This window comes from Desmodus rotundus, chromosome 10, assembly GCF_022682495.2.
Source record: "Desmodus rotundus isolate HL8 chromosome 10, HLdesRot8A.1, whole genome shotgun sequence".
Taxonomy (NCBI): domain Eukaryota; kingdom Metazoa; phylum Chordata; class Mammalia; order Chiroptera; family Phyllostomidae; genus Desmodus; species Desmodus rotundus.
The window spans coordinates 107687393-107710895 of NC_071396.1; the positions used below are offsets into that span (position 1 = coordinate 107687393).

General features: G+C 41.9%; 1 long non-coding RNA gene across 1 annotated transcript; it reads left to right on the forward strand.

Annotated features, from left to right (window-relative positions):
• The first annotated feature begins 6649 nt into the window (after nt 1-6649).
• On the forward strand, nt 6650-19659 carry LOC123478745 (uncharacterized). The gene is made up of 3 exons (XR_006654052.3): nt 6650-6748; nt 9857-9899; nt 16702-19659. It is a non-coding gene; the product is annotated as an uncharacterized lncRNA (long non-coding RNA).
• The last annotated feature ends 3844 nt before the right edge of the window (nt 19660-23503 follow it).

A 23503-nucleotide genomic window follows, 5' to 3' on the forward strand; every position in this document is an offset into this window, starting at 1 on the left:
CGGGGCCGTAGAGACCGGGTGTTGCAGGCTGCTGGGCTGGGGGCCAGGCGGGGGGAGAGGCGGGAACCAGGCAGAGGGGGTGGAGCCGAGCGCTCTCTAATCCAATCGGGTGAGGCTCGTAGCCCGCGGGCTTTGGGCTGGAGCCGCGCTGAGCGCTGTGGGACAAGCGGACCGCCCAGGAGCGGGGCTTTGGGTGTGTGAGTGCCTAAAGTTCTCGCCCGCCGGCCGAGTCCCTTTGGCTATGTGTCGAAGACCACTGTAACACGGCTGGGGATAGGAGGAGGATGGAGGAGGCTCTGGGTATGATGACAAATGGGAGGAGAGCGGGCGGAAGGGGTGATGGGGTGGGGTGTCATCAATCGCTGTTTAGGAAGAGCGAAGGCTGAGTGGGAGAGGATGAGATGCAGTCAGGCTGAGGTGCTGTCATTTAGGAAAGCACAATCAGTATACCAGAGTAATATGAGAGTGACTTCAGGAGCACAGATGCTGAAGATCAGGGGAAAACAAAAAACACTAATTAGCTTCACGGGTTGAAAGAGTTTCTCCGCAGTGTAAAATATGGGAAGGTGTGGGACAAACAGATGGAAGGAACCTCTTTCTTAGTAAAGAAATGGAAGCAAATTCAGTAAAAACCAGGGCAGGCAAAGACAGTGTGCCTCAGTTAGTGGGACACGTGTTGCAGCTCTAGGGTTTGGAAACCCTAAGGCAGCTGTGAATCCTGCTGTACTCGACCTGTGGAACTTCTCACAGGTATCTGAGATTACACTTTGGCATGAGCCAACCCAAGGTCTGACCTCAACTATCACAAATAACTTAGTGATAGGCATTCAGGGAATATGAAGCATTGTAAATTAACCAACCATCAGACTGATGGAGCCTTCAGTTTCCTGCCCCGACCCATTTTGGTAAATGGATAGATGTACCCACGAAAAAAACGAGTGTCTTGCTTAGATCACTTCCCAGTAAAACCAAACAATAGACTGTTGCTAGAAAAATAAATTTCAAGTAATTTATCTGAGAGGTAATAAGTGGTCTCTATCTCCTCATTCTTCTATTTTTCCCCTTGGGAACCCTATCCCAGCCCAAATGGCCAGTTGCTTTTGCTCTGGCAGTTGGGTACCTACGCTTTTCCCATTCCTAACTGCACAACATCCTCTGCCCCACCACCCTCACTTACTAGTTGAAATTTGTCTTTTGAAATTCTTTTAGTGATTCTGGTCTTAGCTCAGGTGCTTAAATCCTTCCGTAAATACCTCCTAGGCTGTCCTAACCAGAAGGAATTACTCAAGCACTTTATGATCTGTGTCTGTATTCAGCCCTTAGATCCTCTGTTTTATGCTTAATATTTTACCCGACTGACTGTTGTGCTCTATGCAGAGATCCTTCAAGTTACAAGCAGTCACCCAGTCCCCTTTTAAGCGCTGCGTTCTTTGTGTGAAATAAGTTGAACTTTTAACAGTTGGCTCACATTGAGCATGGTCTCCTCCACTGAGGTTCATTCTGAAACAGAGTCTTGCTCTGAACTCCAGAAACAGAGCTTTCTGCCAACGTCTGGATTGTTCCCCTATGTGGCCCACAGTTTAGGAAGATGACTCATAGCTTCCAGTCTCCTTTATGGGGAGGAGAAGAGTTGGGCCCAATGGTAGAGATTCCTGTAATTTTCTGCAAAAAGACACTTTGGAAACTACCTAGGAATTAATGTTACTAAACAGTGAGTAAATATGCAGACCATCTTTCAGAAGAAAAGGTGTGGATGGGTTCTTCTTGGGATCCTGACCAAGTGCCTCATTAAGGCAAGGTGAATCATGGAGATTATTATGAGCACTAACATCTGGCAGGTGAATTATTTTAACTTCCATTCAATCTTTTTTTCAGATTTATTAACATCACTTCGCAGATGAACCGATTCAGGTGCAGACATCATGGCTTTTAGGTGCTGCCCCTTGCATCTGTGGGATGCAGCTAAACTCTGCATTTCCAGGTGCGCTTTCAGGCTAATTCATATCAAGCAGCATCGTCTCCCAGTTGTCAGTGTGTTGAAATAAAATGAGCTATAGCTGACCAATGCTAATTGTTGGCAGAAAAGGTGGAAGGTAAATGGCACTGTGAAAAAAGGAAGAGAGTCTTGTTTCTGGTGAACTAAAAATGAAGAGCTCTAACTATTTATTGCTCCTTCCACACATGACGACGGTACCAAGTTAGTTATAAATAATGCACTCAGCTGTAGAAGGGATGAACTATATGTTACATTATTGTACATTAAAAACCTTTATGAGTGTGGCAAGAGACACGTACACCAACAGCTGCTAAATTCAGAATCCTGGAGCAGTATCTTACTTTAATATAAGTGAAGAACCACACAGTCTATTGCTCTGGGGATTTCCCACTATATAAAAAGATCTTAAATCTACATAAGATTTTAGTCATGATTTCAAAGCACTTAAAAAAATCTGTTTTCTTTATTTGAATGTCTTTCAACCAAACCACCAGCCATGCCACTTACAACAGAGATTACACTTTCTAGACTACCTTTTCCAAGGCAGGGCCTGTCTTCCTTCCTTCCTCTCTTCCTTCCTTCCTTCTTTTTCTCTTCTTCTTTTTTAATTCTTTAACCACTAACTCAGAGCCTGGCACTTTGTGTTGAGTGTGTTTTAAATGTTGAACATGAATTATCACCCTTATTTTATTTCCCAAGGGGACAAAATAGAAGGATGAGGAGGTAGAGGCCACTTTTCACTTCTAAGGTAAATTACTGGAAATGTATTCTTGTAGCAATGATCTATTCTTTGGTTTCACCAGGAAGTGATCTAAGCAAGACAATCTTTTTTTTTTTTTTTTTTAAATGGATACATCTGCCCATTTACCAATCAGGAGCTCATTTTCTCCTAACCATGCTGAGAAGCTTTTTTTTACCGCAAATAGGTAGTTGGGGCTGTGTCTTGGGGTGACTTAATTCAGGTGACACCTAAGACTAGAAAGTCAGCCAACATTATTAGAATTCCTGCAAGAATCTTATGTCTTAATGAAGCAGGGTACAGCCAAGAGGAGGGCCCCAAGAAGGGATTTGTGATGGGGTCTAGGACTCGGGGTGTCCAGAAAATATTAGAAAAATGTATGTAGGATGTCCTCACCCCCACAAGCCTGAGCCAGGGAGGATGGGACACATGGAACAGGGCCATTCAGAGCTGTTTTGGGTAGCAAGAGCTTTGCAGCTAACCCCTGGCACAGTCATTTAACATATCTATAACCTTTAACTGGTTTCATGGATGTGTTAAGTAGCTGTGGCCATGCTTTGAGCCAGGGGGATGGGACCAAAATTCCACCCAAGATGGGACTGGGAAGCAACTCCCCCTGGTTACAGGGCCTGTGGGAGAGCTTGGAGATGATTGGCTCCATGCCATGGGGACACACCTGCCCAGACTTACTATGGCAGCCCAGTAAAGCTGGAAGAATACGGGGATGCTGGCAGGTGTAACTGACTGTAGGAGGAGTCAGAAATGGGGCTGCAAAGGAAGATGGGAACTGGGATTTAAACCTAGGCGCGGCAGCCATAGAGGGAGAGAACCACGAGGTTCTGAGGGGAAAGGAAGAGGTCCATGTGGTACTGAAGTAAAAAAGGAGAGAACCACGAGGTTCTGAGGGGAAAGGAAGAGGGTCATGAGGTTCTGAAGTAAAAGGGAGAGGGCCATGAGGATCTGGAGTAAATAGGAAGGACCATGCGGTTCTGAGGGGAAAGGAAGAGGACCACGCGGTTCTGAAATGGGGAAAATGACCACACGGTTCTGAAAGAGAGTAGAGAGGACCACGAGGTCTTGGGGTGCTTCTTTTTGCCACGCAGCTTAGGTAGCAGGAGAGACTTTGCCAGGAAGAAAAGGGGAGAAAGGACTCTTGCTGCTGGGCCGTGAGAAGGTGCCACATGGCTTTGGATTAACTGGAGATCGCAGCAGCCACACAGCTGATGGTGCCGGGAGCCTGAATCACGGACTTCTACTTCTTTTCCTGAGACACGGTACCCCGGACTGGGCACAGGGAGAGGGAAGGACTGTGCATCTGTGGGTATTCTAGAGGACTTTAGTATCTTATTGAAGACATTAGGTCATTACTCTAAGTTTGTGTAACTTTTAAATAAACAATTCCTTTCCTTTTCAACAGTCTCTGGCATTGAGAGACATCTTTCCTCTGGTGGCGGGCATTGCGAACCTAGCAGGTGGGCGTGGGGGGGAGGAACCTCCAGAGACAGAAAGGGGGGAATCCTTTCTGTAATAATTTATCGTGAACCACCCCCCCCCTTGCTCTGTGACATTAAGATAGGTAACTTCCAGTTCTGAGCCTCAGAGTATAATGGAAATAATACATCACCTTACAGAGGGATAAAGGGCAAGCAATTAAAACAACCCAAGATACTACATAACGTCCCTCAACTGAAATCTTTTGTCTACGATCTGTTATATTGGTAATCTCTTAATAATTGGGGCAAACATAGCCCAGAATGAATTGCCGTGCATTCAGCAACTGACCGCACGCAGGTCGCTAGTGCATGGGCTTGCCCAGAACACAGGCGCATGAACCTGGGGGTGATTTTGTTATTCCTCCCTTTGCATGGCCCTTCCTTGATTTGGTTTTGGCTGAGAGTACACAGGAAGACTTCCTGAACTGATTATAAGAAGAGATGTATTATAGTGATCCATGAGCTCTGTTAGAACTAGCGTTCTCCACAGAGTTCGGGGGGAAAGCAGCTGTGATTGTACAGAAACAGACACCCAACTTAAGCTGCAAATTTTATTGCACAATTGAACAGCAGTAATAGGCCACACCAATAATAAAGACAAACCCACAGATTTAAAGCAGGCAGTAGAATGTGGAAATGCTCCTTCTGCAATTGCTCTGAGCACACAGCATCTCAAAATGACAGGGATTGTGCCTGCAGAGTTGCTAATGAAGATGTGGCTGGGAGTCTTCCTTGAGTTTGTTTATCCAGCTGTACAGCCTGTTTGACAGTAACTGGCTTCTTAAAAACTTTGAAATACCAAAGCCAAACTCTGAGCAAAGAAGTTTCCCCAGAAGTTCACTAAAACCTTGGATTCATAAATGGGAAGTTTTATTGCCACCACATCTGCTTATATACAGTTTTGCTTTTACTGGGAAAGAAAATTTTAGAGAAAAGGAAACTTACAAGGGGAATATAAAATGCGCTCTCTCTCTCTGTCCCCTCTCTGTGTTATACCAGGTTCTCAGCCCCAAGGCCATTTTGCCCCATGGGAAGCATTTGGCAGTGTCTGAAGAAAGTTTTGATTGTCACAGTAGGGGATGGGGGACTGCGGGCATGTTGTGGGCAGAGGCCACGGATGCCATTAAACACCTACAAACCCCCACACCCAAAGCAAGAATTGTCCAGCCCAGATGTAATCACTGCTGAGTTTGAGAAACCCTGCCCTAGCCCACTGATTCTAAAAGTTGATTACGTGCAAATTGTTGGTAATTGTTTAAACCAGGTCCTGAATTATCCTCGGACTTTCCACTGCCATTTTGCAGTGAGCTCCAGAGCCAGCTCTTACTCACTGGCTCACATGTGGCTGGCTGTTGCTTACCAGCTCCTGGGTCCGGATCTCTTCGCTTGGCCAAAGACATTCCTCAAACCAACTATTTTGCCTCATGTAAGAGCCTGGGCTAGGCTACCAGGCAAAACTGGCAGTAAATCAATTACTACGAAACAGTACAAGGAAGGAGTGACTCTAAGGTGATCAGAAATGCCATTTTGATGTAAAAAAAAAAAAAGCATACCCCTTCTCACACACACGTGCCTACACGCATGCACACCTCAACCAACACTATTACTATCTGAATTATTTTTCTGTAGAACAGTGTTTTTCCAGTGAAAATTCTTGGACCACCTGCATCAGAAAGCCCAGGGTTTTGTTTAAAATGCCAATTTCTCAAATGGATTAAGACTCTGTGTGTGTGTGTGACCTAGACATCTGCATCTTTAAAATGCTCCTCAGGTGCACACTGCATTTGACCATCACAATGCTAAGATAAGGATTCTCATCCATTTTTCCTTTCCCACACACCTGGGGAAAGTCTCTGAGGGGGGGCCATTTGGCATGTGACTGACATCCTCAGGCTGGCCAGAGCCCAGGGACCACCGAGGGAAAGGAGTCGATGTTCCAGAATAACCCAGAGACACATAGGTGGCTGCTTTGCAGCGAGCTTCATTATTTTGCATGCTTATTGTTTACTTACACATGAGAGAGTGAGAGAAATAGGATTTATAAGACAGCGAGAGGAGAAAAATTGAGACAGCCTCGCCACAGTGGCACTTGTATTGCACATTTTGGGGGCAAATTGATTAAGTGGACAGTAGCAGAGGACTTCGTCCTGGGTCCCAAAGGGGCCAGCTCACAATTCTTTACGAGTTTCCCAGAAAACCGAGGTTAGCTGTGGAGCAGAGGTGTCAGGCTGTCTTTGTACAGTGTCGGTCAGTAACCTGCCCCGGGCGCTGTCACTACAATGAGATCCAGCCTGCACCCCATTCGTCCTCAGCCGCCCTCACTGGAAAGCCACTGGGGAGTTAGGTTCCTCCCTCCCTGCGTCCCAGCCCTGGAGGCTTCTCTACCTGTTCTGAGCATTTCCTTTCTGCTTCTCTTGCTCTGAGGATCAGCTTAACCGTGTCTGTCTGTCTCAGGGACCTGACTAAACACAGCACTCCCTCATCACAGGTTTATGCTGCCTTGGCTCTACCATAAATAAGGTATCCTTTTTGAACTCCAAATTCAAAGTTTCGGGAGAGAAACGATGATTGCACAGCAAAGACAAGGTTTCTTTATGACTCACACAGGGACAGAGAGCAGTTCAGGGTTGAGCAGTTCAAATGTTGCTACAGGGGCTGAAGTGTGGGTTTGGGGTATTAATCATCGTAAGAGAACAGAGCTGTCTGATATCTGAAATGCATCTACAATGAAATGACACATGAGAGGCCGTGCTCCCCCAAGAGCTGTGTAACAAGCAGTGCATTGGAGAATGGATGGTTAAGGTGGTGGCGGTTGCCATGAGGGCGGGACAGTGGAAGGGAGGGAGGGAGGCTGGCATTTGGCATGTGTTGTTCAGAAGTTGTGCCCAGCATTGCACAATGCATGGGGCTCTTCTTTCTTTCCCCTCTTTGAAAAGTATTTCTTTGCTGGAATTTATTAAATTTATCTCATTATAAGAATACCTAGAAGTGCTCATTCAAAATAGGCAATGTGAGACTTGAGATCCTACCTTATGATTACAGAGATAGGATGGGAAAGGGGGACCCAAGGAATTCATATTTTTAAATGTCATTTTGATCATGCAAAATTGGCCAATTGCCCTTAGAGACATAACCTTTTTGATATATTGCCAGCTGCTTACCGTAGAACCTAAATTACTTTCAGATCCAGAAAGTGAATTTGATAGGGGAAGAGGGGAGGAGAAAAGGTGTGTGAGTGCAGTTACAGAGTGTGCTCTCCACTGTGGGGGTCCACGTGTGGCTAGTGAACATCACATACAACTAAAGTTCAGTTCCCTAATTATGCTACCCACATTTCCAGTGTTCAGTAGCCACCAGTGATTAATAGCTGTAAGATTGAACAGCACACATATAAAGCACCCCCAACGTTGCAAAAACTCTACTGGGTAACATTGTAGGAGAAGCTGGCCACAGAGGGAGGGGGAAGGATGCTACAATAGTGATTTCAGGGGCCCTCAGCCATAGGCCCAGGCAGAGTAGGTGGGTGATTATCATGTTGCTGACGATGTTGATGTACTAATGTTAATACTCACAGCTGACACTTACTGAGCATACATTAGGTGCAAAAGGCTTCCTGTTGTAACCCTCCTGAAAACCTGCACGCTAACCACAGTGCAACACTGTCTCCCCAGGAACCTCATGTGGGGGAGTCGCCAGTTGGCTGTTGTCATGTGAAATTCCTAAACAGTCTGATTTTTCAAGGAAAGCCAGAAGTCTGGATTGTGTGTGTGTGTGTTGTGTGTGTGTAATCACCTGATTTTTTTAATGGCTTAATTTTTTTGAAAACATTGCAAAGTCCAAATAAAATATGTCTGTGAGGTGGATTCTCACAGCTTCGAAATGGCGAGGTTCTCACTATTGATTCGGAAGCTGGATGCACTGAACATTAATTTCCTGATTTTACCTGAGCCCAATGCTGCCCCAGGAATTCAACTTCCATTGTAATGCTGGATAAAATTCCCTGCTTTCTTATCTTAAGTTGTCTACCACTCTAACCCCTGTCAGTCTGGAACAGTCCAAGACTGATCATGTATTCAAACAATCATGTTTATAACTGCAGAAATGTGTTCAACTTTATGTCCTTCATTTATTCAATAAATATTCACTAAATGCTCAATAATACATTGTGTCAGGCAGTTTGGGAACCCTCTACGGGGGAAAAAAAAATCCCTAGCCAAATGGAGCTTATCTAATGTTATGGACAGAAAAGGCATAACAAAAAGACATAATAGGTATGAGTAATTCATGTGTTTTCTGTATTTCAATCCTTTATGAGATTTAACCTGCCTTTGAAGGATCTTCTACATTTTCTGTCCATTATTTTCACATTTCAATTGATGAGGATGAGAGGTTGGTAATGACTCAGGAACTGGGAAAGTAGATAAAAAACCAAATGTTGTAAGAGATCTCTGGGCTGTGTGCTTTTGCAGAGCCACATGCCCTCTGCAACAGCACCCGGAGCCAGGCGGGCTCCGGGCACCTGGCTGACTTCTGCAGAAGGCGATCCTGGGACTTGTCTTACTGACCTGTTTCCAGACTTTCCAGCGCAGCCAGCCAGGGCCTTCCTATAGACAAGGAGGGAATTCAGAAACAACAAGCGAGGTCGTCCTTCAGCTATTTGTCTGGAGGCCACTGAGGATGAGATGGAGCTGTTTTCCCTGCAGCTGGACACAAAGCAGACCCTTGAGAAGGGCCAGTGTAAGAGCTGGCCACGCTGCTAGCTTACACCTCATCCTGGGCCAGAGCTTTGGAGTAGAGGATTCAGTCAAACCCCAGATGCCAGAAGAAAATCCTCTCTCTCATTGGTAATCCTTTTAAACATAGTAAATAGAAAAGAAGTGGAAAAAACCCTGTTTTCCAAAAATCCTTGGTGATAAGATCACTAAGATACTTAATTCCCTTTACTGGAAACCAGATTCAGGGGCTGGGACAAAACCAGGAATTTGGTGTTCTCAGCAGATATGTTAAGTGATTGTTATCAACAGGGACTTTTAAAAAACACCAGAGTAGAAGGAGAAAGAGCAATTCTGTCCTCACAAGGGTAGGACTCGCAATGACCTAGGGTAACCCAGCTTTATAGGCTTCTGGTTACATGCCTGGACTTTGGAGTAAGATGGTGCTGAGACTGAATCCAAGCTCTGAGGCTATCATATACGTTGCTATAAGACGCTGGGCCCATTTCATAGCTTTTCTAAATATAGTCGTCGTCATCCATTAAATGGGGTTGCAGTGTTAGTAGCTGCACAGAGAAGTCGGGGGGTGGGGTTCAAAAGACAAGAGCAGGGAAAAGTCTTAGCGCAGAACTTTGGGGATTCTCAATGCCAGCTCTTCACTGGCAATTCTATGTACTCTGTCTGCTTCAACTCTGTTAACCATCACATGAACGAAAGATGATAAACTCGGGGCCGTGTGCTAGAACACTGAGGGACAGAAATTCAGGATAGGAAATGTCATATCTGAGAGATAGTCACAAAGAGTCACTGGTGACTCTCTTTGCACTGGTGTCCAGCAACTTGCTTCTGAATTTGTCTACTTTGAAAGATGAGAATATTTTAAGCAAGCACCTCACCTGTTTCCCTTGTTTTGCAGGTGAAGAATCTGAGACCCAGAGAAGTAAACAGATTTGTTCAAGGTGAGAGACAGACAGACCGACGACAGCTGGTAGGAGAGCCCAGATTTTTGTAGGTAGACATGCGGTCTCACCATTGCATTGTTGGGGACGTCATTTATCTTTGAGCAAATATAATGATAGATAGTTTAAATTTGCTGCTTTTGATCTTAACTATTCTGTGTGAGTCTAAAAATAGGGCAGTTTTATAAGAGGTTATCTAGAGTATATTTGCACCAAAATTCTTTTAGGAACCCTTTAAAAACATAGATTTCTCTGTCCACCAGAGATCCTTTTTGAATCAGAATCTTGATGGGGCATAAGACGTTGCATTTTTATCAAGTTTATCAATTCAACTTTGAGAACTTGCTAATTGAACTCTTGTGTCTTTGAGACCAGATAATATGTATTTTTTTTTCTTGTATTCTGAGAAGTTCCAGTCACAATTTTAGGCACACTTTTTACTCAGTGAACTAACTGAACTGAACTGTGGTGGTAAAAACTATGGTAAAAATGTTTTGATTATATAAAAATCTGTGAAGCACATGTATGGATGAGTCATTTCCCAAGATATCATTTATAAAATTTGAACTAAATTAGAATCAGCATAATTCTCCTGCCAGGTATATGTGTCTGTCTGGAGAATATGTTTGTATGTATGTATGTGTATATATATATATATATATATATTCTCCAGAGATGGGAGAAAAGCCCAGATACCATGCCAAGTCCAAAGAATGTTAGCTTGGATATTAGTTATCTTCTGCTGCACAAAAATCATCCTAAAACTTGGCAACTGAAACAAATGTACATTTAGTTTCTCTAAAGATGTCTGAGGATTAACAGCTGGGAAGGGCGAAATGGGATGGGTCCTGCCGGGGTCTCTCAGGAGGCTGTGGTCAAGAAGTCTGAGTTATACCCACATTTCCTTGGGTGAGGTGTGGTACAGCCCAGCTCCGGTCCTGGGGAGAACTCAGAACTCCTGCAGAGCCACCCTGGGGAGCACTGGGGTGGGGCCGGGGGCAGGGGGAGAAGACCTTTGGACACCGGCCTTTTTGTGGTTTCAGGGGAAGGAACAGGTGAGGCACGTAAGTGGGGATGGGGTCCTCTGGTTTATAATTCCCCTGGGTTCCAGGCACAGGAGCTGACCCTGGCCGGTGAGCACTCACCTGAACTGCAATGTGATCAAGTCTTAACCACAAAAATAAAACTGAACCTACTATATGCTTCCACAGCAATGAGTGGGGATAGGAAACGTTTTATTGGAATAGCAAGTATGAATGTCTGTGTTGGGTGGCAGGCGTAAGAACAGAAAGAACTATTGATCTGGATAGGAGGAACCTGAGGCTGATGTGACGGGAAAGGAGAGTGGAGAGGTGGGAAGGCGCTAAACCGAGCACCATCTACTGTAGGCCATAACACTCCACCCTGTTTTGCCCGGGGTGGTCGCTTCCCCAGCACAGTTATTATATATGGCCTATCAGTCCCGAAAGGCTCTTGGTCCGGTCATACATCCTAAGAAGCCAGTAAGAGTTTCGAACATAGAATACCGTGAGTATCGGAGTGGTGTTCTGCAGCTATCTCTCTGACTGTACCGAGTAGAACAAGTTAGCAAGGGGTCAGAGAGTGGGAGGGAGCCAGTCTGCTGCTCTAGCTCTGCAGGACTTGGTGACTTGGCTTAGGGAGCAGCAGCAGAGATGGGCAGTGGCCTGATCCCAGAAGTGGCCGTCAGCCCTCCATGTGTTCCTTCCCCACATCCCAGTCAACTGACTTTGTCTCCGTCCCTGAGCAGTACCAGCCTTTTCATTTCTTCTGCCCTGGACTCCACTCCCGCCTCAGGGCATCTCTATCATGACTCTTAGCAGAAGCAGATGTTCCCTTTTTCCTCGAAAACCAAAACCAGGAGACAGGGACTCCCTCATTGTCCAGTGGTAAGATCTGCAAAGGTACCTAGACCCACAGAGCGTCTTGTTAGAACTCAGGCCTCTCTGCCGCCTGCTGGACGGAGAAAGAGTTGGGATCGTTTCGTTCAGCTGTGAAGTGTGGGGCCACAGGTTAACACAATTCCAGTGACGCTACTGTTTTATCAAGTCCTTTTAATCAAGGTTTACATTAAGTAGTACATTTAAATTAGATTGCATTTTAGGGTGTTTTCTTCCTTCAAAAAGTGCAAAAATCCTATGTTGAAAAAAATCCTTAATAAAGGATGCTGTAAGTATTATAAAACAATTAGATGCAGAACATCAAAAATTAATTCAACTCTGTTATCTCTAAAGAAGAGATAAACATTGAGGCTTAGTAACTGTTCTTGTTCTGTAATTAATGCTATTTTTAAAAAATGAAGTTCAAACTCATGTAGATTAACTTTGATTGTTTTCCCTAGAATCAATGTTAATAACATCCTTTAAAGTCGTTTAAAGTCAGTATGCATACTATTGGCACATAGATTTAATATTCTCCCTGTCACTAATTAGTCCACCATCTAAACGAGTAGGAACCAGTTTAACAGACACGAAGACCATGAAAGTTTTAACTTGAACAAAAGAGGTTGCCTTGCACTGTAGTAAATCATCATTAGCGCCACGGCCATGACCTAGTACCTGGTGTTCAGAGAGGCATCTGGCCCTGACCGGGTCGCCCTCTGAGCTGGGTGTCGTCCTGCAACCCTAAAGGTCATCAGTTCGATTCCTGTCAGGGCAAGTGCCTGGGTGGCGGGCTAGGTCCCTGGGTTGGGGTGTGCAAGAGGCAACCTATCAATGTTTCTCTCTCACATTGATGTTTCTCTCCCTCTCTTTTTCCCTCCCCCCTCTCAAAAAATAAATTTAAAAAATCTTTAAAAAAATTAAAAAGAGAGAGGCATCAGGGTCCTGACTGAGAGCTCACGCTGTGAGAGTCTCTCCATCATGAGACCAAGGGAATGAAATGGAAGAATCCTGAAATTGGAAATTATTTTTCACATGTCTCTTGTTTGTATTCTCCTTTCAACAAATTGTAAATATACTCTTTTTTTCTGTGTAACAGAATAAAGAAAAGTAACCACAGCAAGAGCTTTACATGAACAGGGAGCTCTCTATTTGAACTGTGCTGTTAGTTACCGAGTTCCTACATCTCCTGAAAAGGCAATGCACTTCTTGAACTGAAGGTAGATTCTTACCTTTATGCCTTTGAACTGTTCTTCTGTTATGAAGTAATTTAAAATCAGGAATGAAAAACTTCTTAAAGATATAATTTAAGAAGAAAATCTTAGGGAATTAAAAATGCATACAAATGATCACTTTTTTTCCAAAATCATTTAGTTAACTTAATTTCTGTCCTTTTTTTCAGAAGCCATTATCTGTGCTATGAATAGCATCATTCAGTGCGCACTTAATTGAGACTCATTTTTGCTTCTTAAGTATATATTATTTTCTAAAGCATGAAACCCAGTATAGTTCAATAGCCTTAAATATTTTACTCTGGCTTTTTAACAATGATGTTTAAAATTTTATAACCTTTTGTATTATATACTTAAAAGACTTCAGCAAAGGTAAAAAAACATAATTCCCTCATTTTCTACACATATACTCTTTTTCTGTATAAAAGACTTGTTAATCTGTAATTTAACTGGATTACATGAGTGTTTTGCTGTTGATTCAATTACTTACCCTTGTGGAGATCTAAGAGCTTTGGATATTGGTAAAATTAAATAGATTTTTAAAAGTCAAGTAAATTAAATACAAATCAAATAACGGTTTAGAGACCCTTGAGGAAAACTGCATTCATACATATGTATTATTTTAATTAATCAAAACTCTTTATTTTGAAGACAATCATCTTATTCTGCAACCATATAGAGTATTTGGAAGCTAAAGGAAAGCGCTTTGTGTAAATAGATTTCATCTTGTAAAAGTGCTCCCGTGTAGTTCCACTTTCCGGATGGCATGACGTGACTTTTGCTTTCAAAGCCGTACGTAGCCAGAGTTCTCATGAAAGTCCTGTTGGAACTATGCTGGCCAGTCAGCTGTCGCCAGGTGGACAGAGTTCTGTGATCAGAACATGACCTATGTAAGAGCCACCTCAGAAAGGGCCTGGACACGATAGCTTCCTACAGGACTGTGTCAAACACTAGCCTTAGCACTTTTGCTGATTCTTGATCCCGAAATTTTAGAACAGGAAGGCACCTTGGTGAGAAGATTAGCTAGCTTCTGATTTTGTACAGGGAAGTGGTCACTGTTTCACCGGCCGATCCTGTCATCTTTGTAGCATTCAAAAATTCTAAACTAATGTTCTTCTGCTGAAGGCTGTCCTTGCGGTGGAAAGTAGAAAAGAGATTATAAAAAACGAAGAAGTTTAGGGATGAGAGCAGCAGCAGACTTTTAACTACGTCTTTGTCAGGATTTAAGGAGAACCAGGGCACACAGGAGGTAAACACCACCTCACAGTCAGACACTGGGGCAAGGGCAGCAGCGAAGGAGGGAAGGACTCAGACCCTCGGAGACGCCGGGACTCAGGTCAAGGCCAGTGTGCTCCTGGAAAACGCACTGGAAGCTCCCATGACGCCATCTGTAGCCTTGCCTGGTTAATGCTATTAGGGATAATAGAGGTAAATCTATTATAGGAAATTGTTCCTTTGGAAGTAATTGAAGTCTAAAGGGAGGTCATGCTAATTATTACAATTTATGAGATTCCAGGATCATTGTGAAGTTGGCAATATTTTTTTATAGCAGATCCATTTCTGAGCTAGTCAAATCAATTTGCTGAGTGCGATTAAAGAAGGAATGGGAAAGGAGACAAATTGCCATTGGATTTATGAGCAATATTTCTTTCTTTTTTTTTTTTTAATATAATACCGGAACATCTATATGAAAGGAGAAAAAAGTGAAGAAGGCATAGACAATTTTGTATCAACAGTGTTAATTTGTAGTTCTTTTTCCACTGAATTGACTAGATGGATTCTGGGGAAACCATCTGTATAACAATATATATTCTAGTCAGATCAGTTCAAACAAAGCTCTAGTCCCTGCAGATGCTTAATGTGGTAGCTAGTGAGAGGATGTGTGACTGAGCTGATTTTACAAATATTTACTGCCTGGCAAAGATGCTCCAAATAACGTGGTAGGTTTCTTATCAATAGAGTTAGCGATTCCCAAAATGAGTAAATCCTGGTTACCATCCTTGAAAAGTCACAGTATATTCAGGAAAGAGAAATATAAACAAATAATTACAATACGTGGAAGTAGGGTTATATCACCAAGTAGACCCAAAGTGCTGAGTTAACCGTTGTGTTTTGGGATTGAATATACATATTATACATGAGGAAGAGGATGCAAAGTTAGCAAATATAAACACTGAAATTAATAGTAGCTTTTCGGCATTTACAAGCATAGTGATATAGTGTACCAAATGATGAATTCATAGATAAAATCCATAGTCACTGCCAGAGAAATTCAGCAAACACAGCCCCAAACTGAAAATCATTCCTAAGGAAAAAACATGGATCAACCAAACAAATGTGGAGATAAAGGAAAAAAGAAAAAAATGTCATTATTCTGAGGCAGAAGAGGTTGAGTGAGCATGACTGACGCAGGCGTGTGCCCCCACACCTAGTTCTCACTGCTGCGCGTTGACTGGGACAACCTAGGAACGTGCCTCCACCAACCAGGAAGTGTGGCGATGTCATATTTGGAGACTATTTTGGGAGGATGAGACACCCGACGTGTGAAACTATCAAAATATGGAGGGGAGGTTCAAACAGTGCTGGACAGTCAAAGAGAACAGATAGCCCCCTAATTCCTGACACAGGGACGTGATCGTTCTTGAGACAGGTGACCATGAAGGGGCACCAAGCGGAGAGAAGGCAACGCAGGTGTGAATGATGAGAGAAGGTCAGGTGGGTGAGAGGGGCGGCCCACAGGTTTTAGTGTGTATGGACATGCCCTGGAGGGCACCGACTGCTCAGCCCCAGTCCGTAGTTTTCGATGCAGAAAACCTGGGGCGGGACAGGAAATTCTCCAGCTCTAATGAACTCCCAGGAGACCTTGACCCGGACAGCCCCAGGACCCCACTCCGAGAATAACTGAACTACTAGACCACAAATATCCCCTTCAAGGGCAGCTGGTGAACCCTTTGGTGAAGTCAGTCTTGCTGCCGAATTGAAAAGTCTGTAGCAAAAGCCCAATATAAGCACCATTACACATTTTATAATTTGTAAATACAAATACACTTAACATTACTTGTGTCTTTTAGAAGATAATACTTTCAGAGCACTTTTAGGTTTACAGAAACATTGAGAGGAAGGTCCGGGATTTCCCACATTCCCACCACCCCATGCATGTGCAACCTCCTCTGCTGTTGACACCTCTTACCGGAGTTGCTCCCTTTTCACTGTTGATGAGTTGACATCGACCCATCGGAATCACCCCAGTCCACAGTTTACTCAGGGCTCGCTCTTGGTGTCGTATACTCCGTGAGTTTGGACAGATGGGTGCTGACAAGCATCCAGCATCATGGCATCATGTGGAGTAGTTCTCACTGCCTTAAAATCCTCTGTGCTGAATCTCTTCATCCTCCTTCCAACCCCACCACACTCACCAATGATCCTCTTACTGTCTCCATAGACTTGCCTTTTCCAGAATGTCCTGTTGGAATGATGGAGCAGGCAGCCTTTGCACATTGGCTTCTTTCTATACATCCGACTTTCCCGATGGAAAATGAAGCATTTCTATTGACACACGATTTACCTAATGGACACAGAAATCTGTGTCGAGAGGCTGAAATTAGGATATGCTAGAACGGAAAATATCCTCAAGAGTTAACTACCATCTTTATTATTTTTTCTTCTCTCTAGCTTATGCTGTTGTTCGGAAAGAAAAAAATAAGAACACCATGGCCAAGATCGCTGCCTGTGTTGACTGCCATTGTCACATATTACAGTTGCCCTCCCTGTGCTCCAAACAGCACCAAAGCTTCAGAGTCACATATGCCTTTATGCCAATGAAGATAGTATTTCCTGTTTTTGTATAGATGTTATTTTTCTGCCTCTACTTTCCCTAGAATTGAGTGCAATTGTTTCAACGCCAAAAAAAAAAAAAATCTGCCTTTTTTAAAATTTTGCAGTTTAAAAGTTATTTTGTGGGCAACTTTGAGAGGAAAATGCTATTTCTCAAAGCCCAGAATTCTTGATTGGTTATGGTTCTAGCTGGGTACAATTGAGTTTTCAATTAGGCATAGTAAATTATGTACTCACCCCACCTGTAATGCGGAATTTCTGCACCTTGAGATAATGGTTCGGCCCTGGTGATAATTACACAACAGATGGTCCTCCCTGAAGCAGAACAACACATATCATGCAATTTAACCATGAAGAAAATGAAGAGAGGAGTTATAAAAATAAATGGAGATAGGCAGCTGATTAGGTGACTGAGCGTAGTAATATGATGAGTCAGACACAGGCAAACATTCATTTCCCCCCCCTAAATTTGGTTGATTTTCATAAGTAACATCATCGGTAAGGATTTAAACAAACCCATGCTGCTTGTATCTATCTTCAAACACAATGTGTGCTTGGGAACATCAAACATTTTCTTTTCCTCTGCTTTTCCAGTTTTCAAAATATGATCCTCTCTCTTTTAGGTCACTGAAGCATGAATAATACCTTTCTGTTGGAGGGGACTCAAAGAGCTCTGTTTTCTTTATCTGAAAATGTCCAAGGCCCTCCTTTTAACAGCTTTATTGTGATGTAATTCATATACCATGAAATTTACCATTTACAGTATCCAGGTTGGTAGTTCTCAGTAGTTTTTATATTCAGAGGATTGTGCGGCCGTCGCTGCTATCCATCATTTTAAACCCCCGGGGGAAGCGGGTACATTCGTAGTCACTGCTCGTGCCCCGTGCCCACTGGATACTCTTCGCTTCCCAGCCATAGACAAGCAATCTCTGTCGATTTGCCTAGTTCGCTCTGCACATCAATGCAGTCTTACAGAGTGTGCTCTTTTCAAACTCCTTCCACTCAGCGTAACATCTTCAACGCATACCCACGTTATAACATGTATCAGTGCCTTGTTTATTGTTATGGCTGAATAATTCTCAATTGCAAGGGTAAGCCCAGTGTTGTTTATTCCTTGGTTGATGGACAGTTCTGGCTATTATGAACAGCACACCTATGAACGTTAGTGTACAAACTTTTGTGCAGACGTAGTTTTCATTTCTTTGGGGTACATAGCTAGGGATAGAACTGCTGAACCTTATGACAACTCTAGTTCAAAACTTCAAGGAAATGCCAGTTTGTTTGTTTTTTTCCAAAATTCTCTGCACCATTTTACATTCTCACCAGCAATGTATGAGGATTCCAATTTCTCCATATCTTTGCTAACACTTGTTTTTGACTGTTTTGGATTTTCGCCATTCTAGTGAGTGTGCACAGGCTTGACTAATTATATTGAGTGTGTTTCCATGTGCTCTTGTGTATTGTGCTTATTTGTATAACTTCTTTGGGCAACTCTCTTCAAATTTTCCCGTGTTTTAATTGGGTTCTGTGTCTTTCTATTGCTGAGTATTTGTAAGAATTATTTATATGTACCAGACAGAAGTCTCTTACCAGATATAATGATTGCAAATATTTTTCTTATTCTGTCAGCTGTCTTTGCCCTTTTCTGATAATAGTTCTTAAAGCAAGGTATTTTTAATTTTAGTAAAGTAAAATTATCTACCTTTTCCTCTCCTTGTGTCTGCCTTTTGGTATAGTTTCCAAGAACATAAGGTCACAAAGATTTGGTCTTTCATTTTCTTGTAAGAATTGTGTAATTCAGCTCTGAGAGTTAAGTCTGTGATCATTTTAAGTTAATTTCCATGTACAGGGTGCGGTAGGAGTCTAAGTTCATTCTTTTTCATGTGTCCGTTACATTATCTCAGCACCGCTGCTGAAGGACTCTTGCGATGCCCTCTTGAATTGACAATTGCATCATGATAGAAGAGAGTATGGGGCTCTCCTATAAGAGTTTTTATGTAGAGAATAGTGAGAATAGAACCTAAGTAGAAAATATGGTGGCTATGCCCAGTCTAAGCCTTTGTCTCCCCTGATCCAGTTCTTTCCTCACTTTTTTTAAATTGCTGCAGAGCTGAGCCTTAGCCATTACGCTGCCCAGCTGGCCAGGCTCCCATGGCTACACATAGTCAAAGGCAGCAAGAGGAGACCCTAACGGGGAGAAAAGGACCAGCTCCCATTCAGTCCTGGGCAGGATCTCTGGCAGCAGTTACATCTCCTTTGTGTTTCAGGTCCTGATGGACACAGTGCGCTGATTCCAGCTTTCCTGTCCTGGTAAGGCTGGAAACCACCCCCTCAGTGTAGGGATAGCTTTGTCTTCCCTGACCAGGGATGGCAGTCGAGTGGCTTCTTGCTTTTGTTACTCTCTAGGTTACCTCCTTGCCCATAATTTGTTGTTTTAGCTCTTCCAGGACTCATGTAAGCAATACCCAATACTGAAGTCTTTCTGTATAAAGTTCAAGGCAAGCCTTATGGATGGATAAAATTAAGTGCTATGGAACCAAGTTTATGACTCTAAAATTCTTTAATCAAGCCCATTTTTAGCACCTACATTCATTATGTTCAACACTATTAAATAGTTATGCTATTAAGTGATTATGAACACACAGTTGAAAGTCACAGATATTCCAGGCCTGGGTCATTTGAGTTTTACTGGACAGGTGTCTTTGCAGTGAACATTATATTGAGTGAATATCATATGCAAATGATTTACTTTTTTAAATCATTGTTGAATGGCAGTTTTCTCCTCTAGGGATAAACCTCTTCGGTTTAAAAGAAAATTTTGACTTGATTGGGGGTATAGGTATCAACTTTGATATGCACATTTCTCATGTCAAAATGTGCTGATTTTATTAATAAAATTGTATTTCATTATAATATGTGCATGTTTTATTTCTAATATGCATTATATATAAGTGTACAAAATAAATAGCCACTTCATATGATATTTAATATATTAAATTTACTTCCAATTTCATATAAGGTATACAAAGTGATTTTCTTCATTTTTACTAATTTAATATGTTTGCTTCTCTTCTAAATTATTCTTAATTTTTATTTTTACATTTGATTTCTATATTAATTATATTAGAGACATGAAAACACCAAAACACATAATTTGTTCCCTGTGAAATAATTTAGGTTAATATTTTTGTATAAAATTATGAAAGAAAATGGTGATTATTATAATTATTATCATAAACTGTCAATTTGAGGTTTGAATTCAAAATATGAAATTACAGCCATTTTCCCTAAGGCTATAAATTTCAATACAGGGTCACTATTACTTTTTTTTGTTCAATTATAGTTGACATGCAATATTATTTTATATTAGTTTCAGGTATACAGCAAATTGGTTAGACATTTATATGATTTACGAATCTTTCTTTTTTCCCCAGTAATTATTTTGTACACAATAGTAGGCAGCCTCAAAATTAATCATTGACAATTGATGTTTTAAAAATTGTTCTTAAAAATATCTTCATTACATGTATTCTTAAACATCCTCTATGTGCATTGCAGACTGGGTATAACAACTGACTTACCATTTAATACTCCCTCTAATTTATGCCTCTGGAAATACATTAGGAAAAAGAATAATTTTGAAAACAAGAAGTGTATCTTTAATTCCCCCATCAATCCACCCAACTAGGATTTAGAGAAATTTTTTTTTCAAAGGTATGACTCAATGAAACATTTAAACATATTTGATTTTATACCTTTAAATATAACCAGGAAAACATATAAGCAAAAGAAACTTAGCAGCAAGTCTTGCTGGTATTTCTGACACTGGAACCTAAGTGTAACAATAATGGTACATTTGCAAAGCCACTACTGTTTTTTTTTTTTTTTTTTTCTTTTAATGGACCAAATGATCATTTTGCATTTGAATTTGCAGTTGATTAGAAATGCATTCAGCTGTTCCTTTGGTGAATAAGCTCCAAAGAGATCAGGAAATAACTGCTTTAACAGTGCTGGTAGAGGTTTCATTTAACTCAATAATAGGTTTATAAACCATTAATTTTATAACTCAATCACATCTTACAAAGCGCTCAAAGATTTTAACGAGGTGTTACCGCTGCATTTAGGTGACACATTGCCCCACCTCTGCCACCTCATGGTCACCTTCCTTCAATCAAGACACTTTGTTCTTTCTCAACTCCCTTACCTTATGTCAAAGATTGTACAATAAATTTGCTTTTTTTCCTCATTTGCATCCTTTTGCATGCCACTGGAATTAGCTGTGCTAAAAAGTTATTGGCTAAAGAAATCTCTGGAGCAGAGACTCCTCAGGCGGTTTTACGAGTGGGAGTCTCAGTTACTCATTTAATTTATACAGTGGCAGACCTGAGTAGAAGCTCCACTCCTGACTCACCTGCTTCCACTCTTCCTGTTGTGTGGTGTCCCTCCATGAGTGACATTTCTCCCTTTGTTATTTTTAACTGGGTCTGTTTGACTCTTCACGCTTAAGTCTCAAATGATGTCTTACTCTGACTAGTAAAGTTTTACTTTTATTTCTCACTCTGCTTAGAATAGTTTTATTTAAAGTTTGAGCTATTTGCACTTTCGAAAAAATTTACTACTCATCAAATATGTCTGAGGCACTGGAAACAAAAAGAAATTGTGATAGCTTTTTGTATCATAGAACTTAAATCCTAATATTTGCATAATAACTTAAACAACTAATTTCACAATAGATAAGTTAAGTGCAAGCTTAACTCATAATGCTATGAGCGAGAGATGAATGGTACTTTAGGGCTATGATACCTACTCTGGGAAGGTCAGGACTAGAGGATTGATATCCCTGAGGAATGACAACTGAGCTAAATCCTAAGGAAGAAGAGGAAATAACTAGAGAGAAAGTGGGAAAAGTCATTTCAGGAAGAGGAAATGAAAAGCCAAAGGGCAGAAGGCATCAAAATGCCTTGTGTAACTACAGCACAAAAATAAGGACAATTTCATGCATTTTGATGCTCCTGAGGGCCAGGTCCTGAGGGCCTTGTGGGCCATCTTTAATATTTGGGTCTGTGGGAGCAAAGAAAGTGATTAGGTAGGGAGGCACTTGCTAAGACTTGAACTTGCAGAAGCTCAGCCCGACAGAGCTAGAATGGGTGTCAGACTGTTTCTCACCGTCTGTGTGGGAAATAATGGTGACCTGACTAGAACCGTGGCAGTTGCCACGGATGAATGCAGATGAATTCCAGGAAAAAGTGTTACAGGACCTGGTGTTAGAGCACATATCAGAAGAGACTAAGCGGGGAGGGGGCAACAGAATACTCCCCACTCCCCAGCTGAATAAATGCCATTCACTGTGACAGGCATAGGGAGGAAGACAAAGAGCAGTACTAAGTTTGGTCTTTCTTCCTACTTCTTCAGGCAAGGGGTGGCCATTTACTTGATGATTATTTAATTCAAATTTTATTAAGGTTGGACTTTTGTGTACATTCAGGTTAGGCTCATATAACAATGTGTTTCCATGGTACCTTGCAGTCTGTCGTAGTTCAAGGAACATTTGTCAATTATATCAGAGGGGTGATTGGAATTGAGAATTAAGAATTCTAGCTTGGGAATCTGACATGTATAACAGTGGTTTGCTAAAAGTCACACAACTAAATGGTTTAAATGGGACTTAAATATAATGTGTATATTTAATGGCATGTAGGGCATGGTTGTTTTTCTGTATTTTCTTTTATAGGCTGAAAGCTTACCTTTTTCTAGCTCTTTATGGAGCTACACATTGTTTTTACCTGTATTAGCAAGTACCTTTTGCTGGGAATTCTCTCTCTCTTTCCAGTCTCATATTAGAGTTCTGCTGGGCTCTGTGATTGGCTGAATAATGCCCCCAAATATAGCCCTGTCCTAATCCCAGAGCCTGCGAATGTTCACCTTGCATAGTAGCAGGCAGAGGGCCTAATTTGCTGGTATTCTTTACCTTGACTGACTTCTCCAACAGAAGGGCAAAGTCAGAGAGGACCAAGATACTGCCAGAAAGGACAAAGGCTACCATTTAGCCAAAATGGAAATGAAGTGTAGAGACCGAAAGAGAGCTCTCACTGGAGGTAACCATAGCATAACATGAACCAGGCATGACAGGGAAGACACCAGCACAGTCCCTGTGATCGAAGTCCTCTCCGTGACCCACTGTCTCCAGATGGAGCAGCAAGCATGTGTTTGCTAAACATGAAGTCTTTTCATCTCCCTGTATATTATTTCACTTCCCCTGGAAGTCTCAGACATTTCCCTCCTCCCAAATCCAGAATGACATATATACCTCATTTTACATTACTGTCTTTGGATTTTTCATGCTTATGTGAATTCCCTGTGCACACACATTATATTTGATTTCCTTCAGTTAATCTGCCATATTTCATTTTAATGACTCAACCAGCTATAAGAACCAAGAGAGAAGGGCAAATTCTCCCTTCCCCCATATCTCCAAGTATTTCATTGCTGTTCTGACCAAGCTAGAATTGCTTAAGGGTACACTCATCTTTTGCCTTTTTCTCACATGTACTCTTGAAGCTACTACCTTATAAATGTCTCCTTCTTTACCCTATACATCCTCCAGTTTATCCAAAATATTTTTCCATAAAACTCTTTTTTT